Source organism: Struthio camelus, chromosome 22 (genome assembly GCF_040807025.1).
Source record: "Struthio camelus isolate bStrCam1 chromosome 22, bStrCam1.hap1, whole genome shotgun sequence".
In the NCBI taxonomy this organism is placed as follows: domain Eukaryota; kingdom Metazoa; phylum Chordata; class Aves; order Struthioniformes; family Struthionidae; genus Struthio; species Struthio camelus.
In genome coordinates this window covers 9,708,008-9,725,047 of record NC_090963.1, presented here as the reverse complement: position 1 = coordinate 9,725,047, position 17,040 = coordinate 9,708,008, and the positions used below count along the sequence as shown (strand labels likewise).

General features: G+C 58.7%; 2 non-coding genes across 2 annotated transcripts; both read right to left on the bottom strand.

The window, feature by feature from the left end:
* Positions 1-630: 630 nt before the first annotated feature.
* Positions 631-702, bottom strand: TRNAA-CGC (transfer RNA alanine (anticodon CGC)). The gene has a single exon. It is a non-coding gene; the product is annotated as a tRNA-Ala (tRNA).
* Positions 703-14,487: 13,785 nt separating this feature from the next.
* On the bottom strand, positions 14,488-14,559 carry TRNAA-CGC (transfer RNA alanine (anticodon CGC)). The gene has a single exon. It is a non-coding gene; the product is annotated as a tRNA-Ala (tRNA).
* Between the last annotated feature and the right edge of the window lie 2,481 nt (positions 14,560-17,040).

Sequence of the window (17,040 nt, the reverse complement as noted above, 5' to 3'; positions counted from 1 at the left end):
CCCAGCTGCTGAATCAGCTCCCACTGCCTGTGGTGACCCCAGTGCCTGCTCACCTGCTGCTGGCCAGGTGCTGCTGGGACACAAGTGATTCATCAGCAATGTCCCAGGGGCCACCTCCACCTGCCTCCCCTCTCCCTCCTGCTGAGCTCCCACCTCCTGTGGTCAGGTGCACCTGATGCCTTCACAGCACCTACCTGCCTGCCTGCCTGTCCAGGCCTATCCTGCTGCTGCAGCTAAAAAACACCTCTCAGCCAGCATCCAGTCCTGTTGCCTTCATACATGCCGCCCCTCCTGTCCCGCAGGGCTGTGATCTCTCCTGAGAGGGCTTTTTGATGCACTCAGTGACCTAGCAGCTCCTGCCTGTTTCCCTGTTGCTGGCTAAGCAAGTTGTTGCAAAAGTAGCAACATATAAAACCATATCCCAGCAGTGTCAGTGTTAACTCCCTCTTCCCTTGCCCAGGGATGTCATTTCAGATAGTGAGCCGGTTGGTCACTTCCTACCTGGGGAGCTGCACATGCCGTAGGACATCCCATGAGAGGGTGAGCCCACCATTTGTGGAGAGGGGCGATGCCTCCATTCCCCATCCCTCACCCCTGCGGGGGGATGGAGATTTAGGACAAAAGCACCCCTGGAGATGCTGGGGATTGAGCCCAGGACCTCCTGCATGCGGAGCAGGCGCTCTTCCACTGAGCTACATCCCCTCGGAGCCTGCCAAGGGCTGGGACAGACTCTCGTCCCATGACATGTCCTTGCCAAGCACAGCCCTGTTGTCCCCCGGTGCCCTGGGAGCCTCAGCAGAAAGCAGCATTCACACCCTCCTGCTGGCCCGCAGGCTGGGTTGGGGGAAGCTGGGATTGCAGGGAGTGTGTTCGGCTGTTAACTGTAAGGTTGGTGGTTCCAGTGCACCCAGGAACAGAGTCCTCTTGGCAGCGGGCCAGGGGGACTATGCTGCCCAGCACCCTGGGCTTTGCTCACAATCACCATGAGCTATGACGGACAAAGCGGCGGAAACCCTGTGCTTCTCTCACTGTGCCTGTCCTTCCAGGGTGACACCCAGGAGACAGCGTCAGGGTGACTCCAGCTGGGCAATTACACAAGGAAGGACCTGTCTCCTCAACTGGGGAGGCTGTGACAAAAGAGGGGTCATCGCTCGTGGGGCTGCTGCCACTGCCCTTCCTGCTCACACCTCTGGGTGTGCAGAGATGGGTCATGCTCAGGGGTGTTACACTGGGAGGGAACGGGGAGGAGGATCAACAGGACAGGGATCAGCACCAAGCACAAGGCACACGCTTTATTACAGCCAAAGCATAACAAATCAGGCTTTAGTGAAGGCATGCCATTCTGCCCTGTGTCATCCTCCAAAGAGGAGAAGGAAGGGAAGCATGAGCAGTCACAAATGAATCCCAAATGCTTTCCCAAAAGCATCTCGTGGCCGTGTCTTCACCAGCCCCTTGATGTGCTGGGAGCCTTCCCGCGCCTGCCCTGCTCACCAGGGAATGCTCTTTTCCACTCGCACAAACTGATCTGGGAAACCCAGGAGGAAAAGGGGAAATTCCCATCCCCACACCAGACGAGAGCGCGTGGGTCTGTGTGATGCAGTGCTTGCCTACAAGAACACAGGACACGTCGTTCAGACTTCCCCCTGCGGTCGAGAAGCCACCCCTGCAGGGTCGGCCCTGATGCTCCAAAACAAAACCACAAGTCCCAAAGAACACAGCCTAGCTGGATTTGTTTTATCCAAAGCTGAAAGGCACAAACTGACAACAACAAAGTTGTTGGCAAAGAGGTGGCCAAGACGTTACCGTGATGCACTGCTAATCTATTCTACGCTGTGCACATGGGCTCAAATCCCATCCTCGTCCAAGACTCTCCCTGCTCCTGGATCAAAACCAGGCTGGAAGGAGTCTTCTGGAGCAGTGACTGTCCTGCAGTCAGCGTCCCTACAGACAAGCGTTTTCAAGCTCATGCTCAAAGCCGGTAAGACAAACACTTTGCTTGGATGGACAGCTCCGTCCTCTCCCAGCAAAAGAAAACAAATCTGGCCAAATAGGGGAAAAACTCACAGAAAGAGGGACAAAGAGCTTTCAGGTCATCAGAAATGAAAAAAAGACAAGAAAGTCAAGAAGGAGAAGAAGGCCAAAGATAAATATCAAGAGAAGGGTTACAAATTAGCAAGGATTACAGCATAATCAACCATTTCCCCATGATTCTTAACTAGGTGTTTCTCATGTCTCCCCCTCTTTTCAGCTGGACTGCAAAATCACTGGTAAAACAAGGGTGCCATCACGTTTAGCCTCTAGGCAAAACTTCCACCAAATTTCACTTAGCTAAGGTCTACCATGTGCTGCTATCAAAGCAGCTAGTTTTACCGTAATCCTCAGTGCAGTGCACTGACCGGAATGCAGTCAGTTTTCAGTGAGGGGAAGGCTTTTGGAAGCCTTCCTCTCGAGTCAGTTCATCCCTGCAGACACCGAGCAGATCAAGGTGCTTGGAGGTTCAAGCCTTTGCTGCTTAGAAATCAAACCCTCAGCCAGATAGTTTTATGCTGCATATCATGACAGGGAATGACATTGCTTCCTTTTGGTCTTTCAGATGCAGAGCTTACTGAGAGAAGCCTTCAGTGCTCGGACTATACCTACCATCGGATGCAATTTACCATCATCAAAACACCAACCATCGCCAAAACAATGCTAACCATTAACACTGGAAAATCTATTATCAAAACAATAACATTCAAACCAATCATAAGTGGTTCTTCACATTTGTGTTCAGAATTATCCTAAGAAACAAACTTTTAAATGTTTTCACTTGAGACCCTCTTTCCAAAAATGTACTTGTAGTCCTGCTGAACGTTTTAAATTGCCAGGTAAATATCTCACGGGAAATAGTGCCTTGGAGTAGGGCATCTCAAGTACTGCTTGGCTACAGGCGCAGGCTGGTTGTGTGCTCTTCATGTAATGATACTCGAGGTTCAACCTCTGCTCCTCTGCTTTACAAGAGGAAGAGAAAGGAAGAGACAGGGTATATCCTTGTGAGTGCTGAAGGCCCCACTCACCCTGCCCAGACTCTTCCTCCATCCCAGCCGAGGTGGGTGTGTGCCCCATGGTGCCAGGGCCTGCCAGAGCTGGACAGAGGGAGAGGGAGAGAGAGCTGGGAGGAGGGATGGGGAAAGAAAGAGAAGGATGGAGGCCCAGAGAAAAAGAGGGAGAGGGGGAGCTGAGGGAAGGATGCAGGACCGGAGAGAGAATGGGGAGCAGAAGAGAAGAGAAGAGGGATGTAGAGGTGGACAGAGGAATAGAGAGAGAGAAAAGATGGAGGGGGGAGTTGGACAGAGAGAGAGAAAAGAGGAAAGAGGGGCATGGAGAGGCAGACAGAGGCAGACAGATGGGGGAAGAGCAGTGTGGTAGCTGGAGGCAGGGACAGACGGAGAGGTGGGCAGGCATGGAGAGGTACGGGGCATGCAGAGGGGCAGAAGGGCAAAAGAGGAGGGAGGGATGGAGGGGAATTGCCAGTGCTAGGGAAAGGGGGGAACCCTCAATCGTGGTCTCCCTCTCAGGGCAGCAAGACCTGGAGGGAAGTAGGTGGCGGGGAGCCCTCCTGTCTGCTGCCAGTACCAGCCCCGGGGCAGGATTTGCATGTCTGGGGGCCCTGTGGAAGTTTTGGGGGTGTTTAGGCAGCAGTGTGGGCTATTGGGCGGATTTTGGCCCTCGGAAGCAAAGTCTGAAGGCATTTTGGAGCCTCTGTGGCAGGTTTCAGTGTGTCTTTCTGGGTCTTGGGGGGGGGCACTTGAGCAGTCTGGGGGTATTTGAGGCTTTTAGGAAGGTTTGGGAATGGTTTGGAGCTATTTGGGGTGTCAGTGGGAGCTTTAGGGCAGCAACGGGGGGCACCTGCTTGCCCTGGGTCAGGGTCACCTAGGCCTCCTCCCCCCGCCAGTTTGCCCCATGGCTGCCCCTGCCCCAGCTGCCCTCAGGTGCCCCAGCCCCCTGGCTGCCCCTGGGGACCTGGGGACCCCTCACCAACCTCCCCTTTTCAGAACCACACGGCAACCTGCGGCTCAGAGGTGGCCCTTCACAGGGGACACTTGTGTGATTAGCGAACGAGCAGCGCCCGCCCCCGCCGCCAACCCACCCCCCAGCCAGCCCCTGGGGACACATTGCTGCCGGGAGCTGCAGCAGAGACCAGCCAAGGGTGATGTCGGGGCCCTTTGTGACTCCTGCCACCCCCCCCATTGTGACCCCCATGGTCTCCACGGTGTCACCTGGTGCCCCACGGTGTCACCTCAGTGCGTGGGGAGGAGACGGCTGGGATCTCCCCAGGGAGCTCCCTCAGCCACCCCCCGGCGTGGCCCCACGGCCCCGTGAAGGACCTCGCCTTCCCCACTGTGTCTTTGTGTCTCGCCTGGGCCCCGGCCCCAGCATGGTGCAGAGACCCCCTCGCTGCCCCACGGCGGTATGGGCTGGGGATGAGGACCGTCCCCCCAGCCGCCCCATGGAGGCCTGGGTCAAGAAGGAGGACGGACCCCGCAGCTGCTCCACGGAGGCCTCGCAGGAGGCCTCGCAGACAGATGCGGTCCTCGTGGCCCTCGAGGGCATGAAAAGCACGAGTGCCTATGACACCGCAGCGGCAACCCGTATGCTCGAGGATATGATGGGATACTGCGCCGCCAAGCCAGAGCACGTAAGCCTCCAGCCCGCTGGCAATGGTCCTCAAACCCAGGGCTCTCAAGCAGAGCGTGAATCTGGCAGCAGTTTCCCTGTGGCAGCAAGCTGCTGCCAACCCGTGTCCCTTGCAGGTGCAGCTGGCTGTGGTGCATATCTATGAGAACCTGCCGTGCATCCGTGAGGCCGCAGCCCAGGACATCCTCAAGCCCTTCCTTCTCCACCTGGCATGCCGCTACCCGAGTGAAGTGGTCACTGGCCTGCTGAGCTGCTCCCCAGCCTGTGACAGGTACGCCTGCCACGTTGCCAGCCTGAGTGCAGCAGCCCCAGGGCTGGAGCTGGGCTCCCTCCAGGCCTCGTAGAGCCACCGGGTCGGCCAGCCCCGGAACGGGTGAGCGGGATCGTGGGATGCTGAGCCAAGCCTTTCTGGCTCGGGTTCACAGTGTTGCCGTGGCCATGTGGGTGCTGATGGTCTCCCAGTCGCTGGCAGCTGAGAGGGTGCTGCAGGAGCTGCTCTGCATGCTGCAGCACCGGCCCCTCTGCAAGCCAGGCACCACCGCGCAGGACCTCACCCGCATCCTCCCGCTGACTGTGAGTTGCCCCAGAGGGAGGCCTCGTCGTGCATGTAGCTGTGGTACTAGCAAGGGCTGTCATTGACTTTTTTTTGCAGGTGACCCGGGCACTGAACATCATCCTCCTGCAGCACACTTGCAAACAGGAGGTGAAGGCGCTCTTCCCCCGCCTCTTCCTGGCCCTCCTCTTCCAGCTGTCCTTTGCCCTCATCGAGGCGCAAGAGGACATCCCTGCCTTCAACCACGAGGGCAAACTCATGCCTCCCAGGCCTGTCAGGTACCCAGTCCCCCAGGCCCGTCCCCTGCTGCCCATGCCAGAGTACGGAGTGATAAACCAGTGCTCTTTTCCCCGGGCAGGGTGGCCGTGCAAGCCATGCAGGCCCTGCTGTGCTGCACTGGCTACGGGGAGCAGGTCACTGCCATGGAAGGGCAGGGCGGCTGGGAGATGATCAGTCGGCCCGGGACCCACCTGACAGGGGTTGCCTTGCTGGCCAGGTGAGCCCCCTGCCCTCCCTGGCCCCTCATCCCACTCTGGCGGCCCCACGGGCTCCTGGTGCAGTTTGCCCATCTGTCTTGGCTGCCATGCTGCCTCTCCTGTCCATTGCCAGGCAGATGCAGGGGAACCCTCTGGAGGAGCGTGCCAAGATCTTCCTGAACCTCAGCCTGGCCCTGAGGGACAAGGACAAGTGCCTGGAGATCCCCTCTATGGCCTTCCTCATCGAGGTAGGATGTGGGGATAGGGACGGGGGGTGGGGTGGGGGTCATGGCTGAGGGGATTCAGATGGGGCTGGAGAAGAGGGGCTGTGGCCCAGGCTGGGGACGTGGGGCCGGGGCTAGGGCCGGGGGGTGAGGATGAGGACAAGGGGTAGGGCGTGGGGCTGGGGATGCAGCGCTGCTGCTGGGGCTGGGGCTGGGGCTGGGCCAAGTGGGAGGTGGCAGCAGGGATGCCATATCACGCACTGGGGTCCTAGTCCTGGGGGTGGCCATGAGTCCCTGTGCCACCCCGGCCCTTTGCCGTTGCAGCTGCTGCGGTGTCCCGATCTGTGTGTGCTGGCCGATGAGGTGGCGCTGAGCCTCTGCCAGGTGCGGCTGGGCAATGAGCGCCAGGTCATGCGCTGGCTGGCACTCCGTGGCCTCCTCACCCTCTCTGGAAGACCCTCCACAGTGAGTGAGCTCTCGCCGCCGGTGCCTGTGTCCCGAGCACTTCTGCCACCAGTGGAATGAGGAAAATGCTGCATGTCTCCCTGCAGGCAAGGAAGATGCTGAAGGTGATCCCAGATGTGGTGGAGCGGCTGCAGGATGCCGATGGGGAGATGGACGCCAAGGCCCTGGCCGTGCTGCGCAACGTGCTGCACCACGCCGAGCCGCGGCAAATCAGCCCCCTGGCTGTGCAGCTGGCCCACGACCTCCTGCCCCTCTTTCCCAACGTGAGGATGGTGGTGGGGAGCTGGTAGGAGGCCCTTTGTGGTTCTCCCCCCGCCCACCGCGGCTGAGGTTGCTGTGCTTGCCCCCGCAGGAGGTCAGCACGGTGCGGGAACTGGCCATGCGGCTCTTTGGGGAGCTGCTGGGCCGGACAGTAGGCAGCGAGAGGCAGCAGATGAAGCAGCTGGCATGCCAGGGGCTGCTGCCCCTCTTCTTCCATCTGAGTGACCCACACCTCGGTGTGGCACAGGTACAGGGCACCGTGGCGGGCCATGAGGCCACCGTGGTAGGCACCCCAGGCAGTGGCCATGGGGTGGCTCCGGCCTGGCCACGGTGCCATCGCCCATCTCCCCACTCCTCCCCAGGCTGCCCAGACAGCCCTCGTGGAGGCCGCAAAGCTCCTCAGCTGGAAGCAGCTCCGGAAGCTGGCCAAGACGGTGCAGACCTGGCACATCGGCGAATGCCTGGTGAGGAGGCCCAAGCAGTGGCAGGCCTGACCTGGTGGTGCTGGCCCCCGTCCCAACGGTGCCAGCACCTCTCCTGGTGGAGCCAGCCCCCGTGCCAGCATCTTTCCTGGTGGAGCCAGCCTCTCTCCCAGCTGTACCCGCTGGGAATGTCCTGGAGGTGCCAGCACCTCTCCTGGCAGTGCTGCTGGTGCCAGCCACTGTCCCTTCTGTGCCAACACCTTTTCCAGCAGTGACAGCACGTGTCCCAGCTGTGTTAGCCCCTGTCCCGGTTGTGCCCGCGCCTGTCCTGGGAGGGGGGATGGGCCCAAAGTTGCCAACGCCTGTCCTAGAGAGGGGGGCGGGTGTCCCAGGGAGGGGGACAGGCCTGGCAGTGCCAACACCTGTACTGGGGGGTCTCTGCAGCTGCGGAAGGCTGGGCCAATAGCCAGCGAGTATGTCAGCTGCAGCTGCCGGTACCTGGAGGACCCCCGGGCCACTCTGCGCGAGCAGGCTGTGCGCTTCATCGGTGAGACCCCTCCGGACACCCACAACCCTCTCCCCAGCCCCAAGGTCCTTCTCCTCAGGCCCCATGTCCCTCTCCCCAGCCCCTGGCTCCCTCTCCCCAGCCCCTGGCTCCCCCTCCCCAACCCCCCAGGACCCACTCCTTAATGCTTGGATCCTTCTCCCCAACATGTGGGACCCTCTTCCCACTCTCTAGATCTGTCTCCCCACTGCCCCTGCGTCCCTCTCCCAAGCGCTAGGTTCCTGTCCCAGTGCCCAGGTCCATCTCCCCACTGCCCACGTCTCTCTCCCCAGCGCTAGGTTCCTCTCCCAGTGCCCAGGTCCGTCTCCCCACTGCCCACGTCTCTCTCCCCAGCCCCAAATCCCTCTCCCCTGGCTGGGTCTCACCTTGTGATGGGCTGTGTGTGCCTAGGGCTTGCTGCTCAGCTCCTGGACTGGCGCGAAGAGGAGCTGGAGGAGATGTGCAGCCGTGCGTAGGGCACGCGGGGTCGGCCGGGGCTGGCGGGAGGAGGCCGGGGCTGGAGACGGAGGGAATGTCCGGCGTATTTGAGGGCCGGTGTTTTTGACTATGCAGAGGGCACCCATGGCCTGCGCCAGGCCGGAGGGCTCTTGCATACCTTTCCTGAAGGGAATCTGGGGGGCATCTGGGGGATCACTGAGCACAGACAGATCCCCTTGTGCCCTGCTCTCTCTTGGCCCTCTCTTGAGGAGGGGCCTGGGGTCTCTGCTGATACAGGGCTTGATCGCTGCTCTCTTTCCTCCCATCTCAGTCCTTCAGCGCTTGGACAAGGACAGCAGCCCCACAGTCCGCTGCCTGGCAATATCCACAGTCTTCGTCCTCCGAGCGCCCAGGAAAGCACCGCCACCAGGCTTCCCCTTCCAAGCCCTGCGCGCCCGTCTGCGGAGAGCCTGGCAGCGGTGGCACCCAGGCCCAGGGGCCGGCGCGGACTGAGCATCCCATAATTCGGCGTCCCCCAATTGCCAGCCCGCCCCCTGTGCAGAGCACATTCAGCAGAGCAGGTGCCTCCGGGCCACGTCCCACTGGGCTTGCACAAGGATGAAGACACCACAGTCTGCCTGGGAAGTCCTGTTCCTGTGTTTGCCCATGCCCGTATTAAAAAGCTTTGTCTTGTGCTCACCTGGAAGGCTGGGGCAGATGGGGCTGGTGAGGGCTGCAGGGTGAGTGTGGGAGGAGGAGCACAGATGCCATGGAGAGCAGGCGGATACAGCTGGAGAGCAGGAGGGGACGGAGGGCATGGGAGTGTGCGTGCTTGTGGGGCCCTGCGGCAAACCCAAAGGCAAAGCAAGCAAGCTGCTGCACTCACCACCACCTCTGGGGCATCTGAAGGCATGTGAGTCGCCCTGCAGTCCCATCAGGGCACATCTGTGCCCCTTTCGGTACGCCCCAGGTCCCTCTGTGCACCTTTTGGCGCTCCTTAGTACCCCAAGAATGGCCGGTCTGAATCCCCACAGAGCCTCCTCAAGCCCTGCTCCCCCCCCTCCCCCATACAGTTGCCCCTGAGCCACAGGGCTCCCCAATCCTGCATGTGGCGCTGCGTCCCATGCCCAGCACCTCCAGCATCTCCCCAGACACCCACAATCCATACAGGGCTCTGGATGTCTCCAGCAGTGTTGCCTCCAGACCGGTGCCTCCTCTTCCTCCTCCTCTAGGACGTAGGGGTCCCCCACAGCTCTTCTGGGGCATGGGGTCCTTGGCGAGGTGCACGATGCTTCCTCTGGGTCCCCCCACAAGTTCCTCGGTGTCTCCTCCTCTGGGGTCCCCCATGGCTCCTCCTGTCATGCCCACAGCCAGGTGCAGCACCAACACCCACAAAGCATGCAGCACCCCCTGGCGATGGACCCTTCCAAAACCCCTCTCCCCTGCTGGGGGCATCTGCAGGGCCCGTCTGCAGTGCCAGAGACCAGTCTCCCTTCTCACAGCGGTAGCAGAAAGAGCTCTGTGTTCCCTCTATTTTTAATTCTCTACTTTTACACTGCTCGTTGCTATTTGTTCTTATGAAAGCCTTTGGGGTTTTGAGCCAGATGTGGTGCTTCCCTTCCCAGGGGTCAGGGTGTCTCCCTGAGGCTGATCAGGGAGAGCAAAGCACCAAGACCCGGCAGTGGGGAAGGGGCACGTCTCAGGAGCAGCAGGCTCGGGGACAGGCTGGGCACCTGCAAGTGTCCGTGGTCCCTGGAGTGGGATACTGGTGACCAGCCCAGCTGGAGAGTATTCCTGCTGGCGGAGACATTTCCATCCTGGAAACCACACACACAGTTTCCAGCCAAAATGGGTCTCTCTGTAGGGTCCCGTAACGCCCCTCTGGGAAGGGAGGGCCAGCGTCCACAGCCTAGGAGTGGCCCTGCTTGCTCCTTTCCCGGGGGCTCTGCCTGGGCCACCCTGGTCCCAAGGCACAGAGACCACCGCAGAAGTGCAGTGACAGGTTTAGCCCTGGGCTGTAGTCGCACAGGCGGGAGCCAGAGGTGAGAGCAGGGCCCTGAACACCCCAGCCAGCCCCAGAGGGAGGGGCTCATTGCCTGGGGATCACCTCCCCAGAGTGGCTGGGAGGGAGCTCTGCTTCCTGCTGCCCCAGTGCATGGCACAGAGCAGCTTGCTCGGGTGCAGGGCCTGGGATTTCCCCTCCTCCACCTCCACAGGCTCTCCCCTTCCTGGGGGCTGCTCCTGGCTGCCATGGTACTCACAGAGCCCCGAGCACTCCTGGCACAGCCCAGAGCTGGCTCCTTCCCGGCAGGGGCTGTGAGGCAGCAGGGCCCTGGGCAGCGCGGGGACCCCCCCCCTCCTCCTGCCTCCCATCCACCCCCACCCCTCTGCCCTCCCGCTTCTGGGCTGCAGGGACACAAGAAGGAGCTGCCTCACCTGGGCCACCAGTTTGGGTCAGTGCAGGGGAATATCTGCGTGCAGGGTGCAGGGGATGGGAGCAGGCAATGATGAGAGAGGACGTTTCCTTGAGCAGTGCAGGAGGCAGAGGAGGGAGAGGGCAGTGGGCTGGAGAAGGGATCACAACACCATGCAGGCTCCAGCCCAAAGTCATGGTTCAGCCCTCAGCCTTGGCACAGGCCCAGCCCCAAGGATGTTCACAGGGGCACATGTCCACGGTGAGAAGATTTCATGTCTGTTCCTAAAGCGGGCGCCAATGGGAGCTGAGCCTGTTCCTAGGCCAGGTTTTTAACCAGCTGCACCCTGGTGCCCACAGGCAAGCAACCTCTCACACAGGACTTGAGCAGGGAAAAGGGTTCCACGGCTGTGCAGCATCTGGCACCCAAACTGCGTTCCCTCCTCCATCCGGGGGCTCTCCGCACCCTGCTGGCTCTTCCTGATGGGTTGCCCTTGCCACACACTGACAGGCAGTGGAACTGAGGCCAAACACACAGAAACACCCTCCTCTTTCGCCCTGGCTCATTTCCTTTCCCTCATTGAGCTGACACCTGAGCTACTCGGAGAGATGTCCTGGAATGGGGGAAAGAGTCACCAAATGCATCTATATCTGTGGCTGTTATGTATATCTATATTCCTATCTATCTAAAGCAATATGCAAAAGAGTCTGGGAGTCTGTGTCTAGACTTGCAGGTTCTGAGAGCAGAATTTTTCCTGGCTTTAGTTTTCCTTCCTTACACTGCAGTTGTTATGCTCCCCTTTTTTTTACTTTGCCTTTTTCTCTTTCCTTTCTCTGTCCCACTGGCCTCAGGGCTCAGTCCCAGCAGGGCTGCGTGAGCCAGGGCAGGGGGACCCGAGGGCGCAGAGGGGCTCTTGCTCTGGGGCACACACCTCCTTGCTGGAGCACCTGCTCTGCAGGCACCTGGTCCTGCACCAGCCTCTTCTGTCCTGAAGCTCTGCACCCACCGAGCTGTGGAAGAGGCTGACATTTACACCTCAGGGCCACAGCACAGTGTGGCCAAGGGCCAGCTCTTGCTCTTCCCCTCAGTGCTCCCAGGCTCTCCCCTTGGAGCTGCTCAGGGGCCCTGCACAAGCCTGGGCTCTGGGACTTGCATGGCTGCGGGGAGCGCAGGACTTGGGGCCGTGTCCAGCCCTTGGCTGCGCTGCAGGAGAGCTGGGCTGCACTGGTCCTGCTCAGGGTCTGCCCTGCTCTGCCTGGCCCTTCCTGGGGACGCAGCCCTGCTCTGCCTGGCTCTGGCCGCACGTGCGCTGCTCTCTGCCAGGGGACACCCGTGCTATCACAAGCACATCCCCAGGGTGGCAGGGCAGGGGTGGGGTGACCATGGGGGCTCTGGGAGGAGCTGGGGCTCAAACACCACCTCTGGCCCTGGGAGTTGGAGCCTCCCTGCTTGCAGCCCCTGCACCGAGACATCCCCCTTCCTGCCCAGTCCTGGCCCATCTCCCCCTGTGGGACATGCAGGGCTGGAGCCTGAGCCCAGTAGAAGAGGGGATTTCTCATGGGGACGGGGGTTGTGGTTAGAGTGCCCATGTGCATTACCCACCTCCGTGGAATCTCACTCTGGGAACGCTCTTCTCCCGTGGGCTTCTCACAGTAAGGGTGGAGAAGAGCAACACGGGCTCCCTGCTCTGCCCCGTCGACCCCTCTGCTCTGGGGTGAGCACCCACTCAGCCAGCCCTGGGGCTGCACCAGCCCCTGCCCTGCCCCACCCCACAGGGAGATGCAAGCCTTGGCTCAGCCCCCACCCAAGGTCATGCTCTCCCCAAGCACTCGCACAAGGACCCCTCTGCTCAGCTGCAGAAATGGCACTACGCACACACACCCGGACGTGGGCCAGAAACAGACAAAGAGGGACAAAATGAAGACGTGGCCCTGTTCCATCGCCAGGATGACGGCTCTGGGATCCCCAGGAGACATTTGCCAGGCCAAAGCCTGCCAGGCAGACTCAAAGCCAAATCTCTGGCCTTGGCTGTAGGAGACAGCATGCCTGCTCTGAAGCTCCATGCAGAGCCCACAGCAGGAGCAGAGGGGCAACACGCAAGTGCCTGAGTCCAGTGCCAGAAGGTGATGCATCACAGTGAGGTATTTGCTTCACAGACAGTCATGGACAGAGTGTTTGTTTTAAAACAAAAATCTAATTCACTGGGATCTTCTGCTTAGGGTAAGGCTCATGTGGGGAATCCAAACCTCTGGAACAGGATAGTTGGCTGCTGTCTGGCTGTTGATGGTAGCCTCCACCACAGGTGTCCTTGCAACAGCACCTTCAGCTGGGTTGGATGAGAGTCCCTGAATGGGGTTGTGCCAGGGAATCCTTCCTATCCAGCTGGCCCGTGGTCCTATGTGACTGCTCCAGAGGACACATAATCCATTTCGGTTGACAAGGGACCGTATCGCACAAATCTGAACGTCATCCTTGTAGCACCGTTACAGCTTCAATCCCAAAGAGCTTGCCACAGGGCAAAGGAAGCAACATCATCATCCCTGCACTGTCCTCCTCCCACCTTCCTGTGCTTCGCTTCTCTCTTCCACCTGAGCTCTCCTCTCTGCTGCTGGGAGTTTTCCAACACTCTTGATGACCTCACAACACCTCCCTGCTGCCCCACATGCTAATGGCCACTGCAGCTGATGTAAGGAATTGACCTCACAATCAACATCCCAGACAGGTCCCTCTAACCTGCCTCTCCCTTTCCCCTCCCCCTGAGCTCTCATCTCCATGGGGAAGGTTTTCGGATCTGCCTCAGGACCTCACAGCACCAGCCTGCCTGCTGCCCAGTCAGAGTGCTGCAACAGAAGTGACCTCACAAACAAGCTCCCACCCATGCCACTTTCACCTGCCTCTGCCCTCTTCAGGAGCTCTCCTCTCTCCTGAGGGCTTTCTCCTCCCCTTGATGACCTCACAGTGCCTGCCTGCCTGCCTGCTGCTGGCCAATCAGGTTGCCGTCCTAGAGGTGATTTCACAGTCACTATGCCAGCAGTGTCATGGCTACCTGCCTCTCCCTCATTCCTCCCTCTAGGCTCTCGTGTCCACCTCATGAAGTCTCTGAGGCGCTCACATACCTGCCCACCTGCTGCTGACCAATCAGCTGCTGCGAAAGGGGAAACCTCACAATCAAACCCACCAATGTCACCTGTCACCTTCACCTGTCCCTCCCTCTCGCCTCCTCCCAAGAGGCGGGCAGCCTCTGTGATGCCATCGATGACCTCACAATGCCTGCCTGCCCACTGCTGGCCACTTGGGTGAGCGTAATGGACGCGTCCTCACAAGCAACACACCACCATTGTGCTTTTGCCTGCCTCTCCCTCTCCTGCTCCAGCTCCCACCTCCCCAGCTGCTGAATCAGCTCCCACTGCCTGTGGTGACCCCAGTGCCTGCTCACCTGCTGCTGGCCAGGTGCTGCTGGGACACAAGTGATTCATCAGCAATGTCCCAGGGGCCACCTCCACCTGCCTCCCCTCTCCCTCCTGCTGAGCTCCCACCTCCTGTGGTCAGGTGCACCTGATGCCTTCACAGCACCTACCTGCCTGCCTGCCTGTCCAGGCCTATCCTGCTGCTGCAGCTAAAAAACACCTCTCAGCCAGCATCCAGTCCTGTTGCCTTCATACATGCCGCCCCTCCTGTCCCGCAGGGCTGTGATCTCTCCTGAGAGGGCTTTTTGATGCACTCAGTGACCTAGCAGCTCCTGCCTGTTTCCCTGTTGCTGGCTAAGCAAGTTGTTGCAAAAGTAGCAACATATAAAACCATATCCCAGCAGTGTCAGTGTTAACTCCCTCTTCCCTTGCCCAGGGATGTCATTTCAGATAGTGAGCCGGTTGGTCACTTCCTACCTGGGGAGCTGCACATGCCGTAGGACATCCCATGAGAGGGTGAGCCCACCATTTGTGGAGAGGGGCGATGCCTCCATTCCCCATCCCTCACCCCTGCGGGGGGATGGAGATTTAGGACAAAAGCACCCCTGGAGATGCTGGGGATTGAGCCCAGGACCTCCTGCATGCGGAGCAGGCGCTCTTCCACTGAGCTACATCCCCTCGGAGCCTGCCAAGGGCTGGGACAGACTCTCGTCCCATGACATGTCCTTGCCAAGCACAGCCCTGTTGTCCCCCGGTGCCCTGGGAGCCTCAGCAGAAAGCAGCATTCACACCCTCCTGCTGGCCCGCAGGCTGGGTTGGGGGAAGCTGGGATTGCAGGGAGTGTGTTCGGCTGTTAACTGTAAGGTTGGTGGTTCCAGTGCACCCAGGAACAGAGTCCTCTTGGCAGCGGGCCAGGGGGACTATGCTGCCCAGCACCCTGGGCTTTGCTCACAATCACCATGAGCTATGACGGACAAAGCGGCGGAAACCCTGTGCTTCTCTCACTGTGCCTGTCCTTCCAGGGTGACACCCAGGAGACAGCGTCAGGGTGACTCCAGCTGGGCAATTACACAAGGAAGGACCTGTCTCCTCAACTGGGGAGGCTGTGACAAAAGAGGGGTCATCGCTCGTGGGGCTGCTGCCACTGCCCTTCCTGCTCACACCTCTGGGTGTGCAGAGATGGGTCATGCTCAGGGGTGTTACACTGGGAGGGAACGGGGAGGAGGATCAACAGGACAGGGATCAGCACCAAGCACAAGGCACACGCTTTATTACAGCCAAAGCATAACAAATCAGGCTTTAGTGAAGGCATGCCATTCTGCCCTGTGTCATCCTCCAAAGAGGAGAAGGAAGGGAAGCATGAGCAGTCACAAATGAATCCCAAATGCTTTCCCAAAAGCATCTCGTGGCCGTGTCTTCACCAGCCCCTTGATGTGCTGGGAGCCTTCCCGCGCCTGCCCTGCTCACCAGGGAATGCTCTTTTCCACTCGCACAAACTGATCTGGGAAACCCAGGAGGAAAAGGGGAAATTCCCATCCCCACACCAGACGAGAGCGCGTGGGTCTGTGTGATGCAGTGCTTGCCTACAAGAACACAGGACACGTCGTTCAGACTTCCCCCTGCGGTCGAGAAGCCACCCCTGCAGGGTCGGCCCTGATGCTCCAAAACAAAACCACAAGTCCCAAAGAACACAGCCTAGCTGGATTTGTTTTATCCAAAGCTGAAAGGCACAAACTGACAACAACAAAGTTGTTGGCAAAGAGGTGGCCAAGACGTTACCGTGATGCACTGCTAATCTATTCTACGCTGTGCACATGGGCTCAAATCCCATCCTCGTCCAAGACTCTCCCTGCTCCTGGATCAAAACCAGGCTGGAAGGAGTCTTCTGGAGCAGTGACTGTCCTGCAGTCAGCGTCCCTACAGACAAGCGTTTTCAAGCTCATGCTCAAAGCCGGTAAGACAAACACTTTGCTTGGATGGACAGCTCCGTCCTCTCCCAGCAAAAGAAAACAAATCTGGCCAAATAGGGGAAAAACTCACAGAAAGAGGGACAAAGAGCTTTCAGGTCATCAGAAATGAAAAAAAGACAAGAAAGTCAAGAAGGAGAAGAAGGCCAAAGATAAATATCAAGAGAAGGGTTACAAATTAGCAAGGATTACAGCATAATCAACCATTTCCCCATGATTCTTAACTAGGTGTTTCTCATGTCTCCCCCTCTTTTCAGCTGGACTGCAAAATCACTGGTAAAACAAGGGTGCCATCACGTTTAGCCTCTAGGCAAAACTTCCACCAAATTTCACTTAGCTAAGGTCTACCATGTGCTGCTATCAAAGCAGCTAGTTTTACCGTAATCCTCAGTGCAGTGCACTGACCGGAATGCAGTCAGTTTTCAGTGAGGGGAAGGCTTTTGGAAGCCTTCCTCTCGAGTCAGTTCATCCCTGCAGACACCGAGCAGATCAAGGTGCTTGGAGGTTCAAGCCTTTGCTGCTTAGAAATCAAACCCTCAGCCAGATAGTTTTATGCTGCATATCATGACAGGGAATGACATTGCTTCCTTTTGGTCTTTCAGATGCAGAGCTTACTGAGAGAAGCCTTCAGTGCTCGGACTATACCTACCACCGGATGCAATTTACCATCATCAAAACACCAACCATCGCCAAAACAATGCTAACCATTAACACTGGAAAATCTATTATCAAAACAATAACATTCAAACCAATCATAAGTGGTTCTTCACATTTGTGTTCAGAATTATCCTAAGAAACAAACTTTATTTTAAATGTTTTCACTTGAGACCCTCTTTCCAAAAATGTACTTGTAGTCCTGCTGAACGTTTTAAATTGCCAGGTAAATATCTCACGGGAAATAGTGCCTTGGAGTAGGGCATCTCAAGTACTGCTTGGCTACAGGCGCAGGCTGGTTGTGTGCTCTTCATGTAATGATACTCGAGGTTCAACCTCCGCTCCTCTGCTTTACAAGAGGAAGAGAAAGGAAGAGACAGGGTATATCCTTGTGAGTGCTGAAGGCCCCACTCACCCTGCCCAGACTCTTCCTCCATCCCAGCCGAGGTGGGTGTGTGCCCCATGGTGCCAGGGCCTGCCAGAGCTGGACAGAGGGAGAGGGAGAGAGAGCTGGGAGGAGGGATGGGGAAAGAAAGAG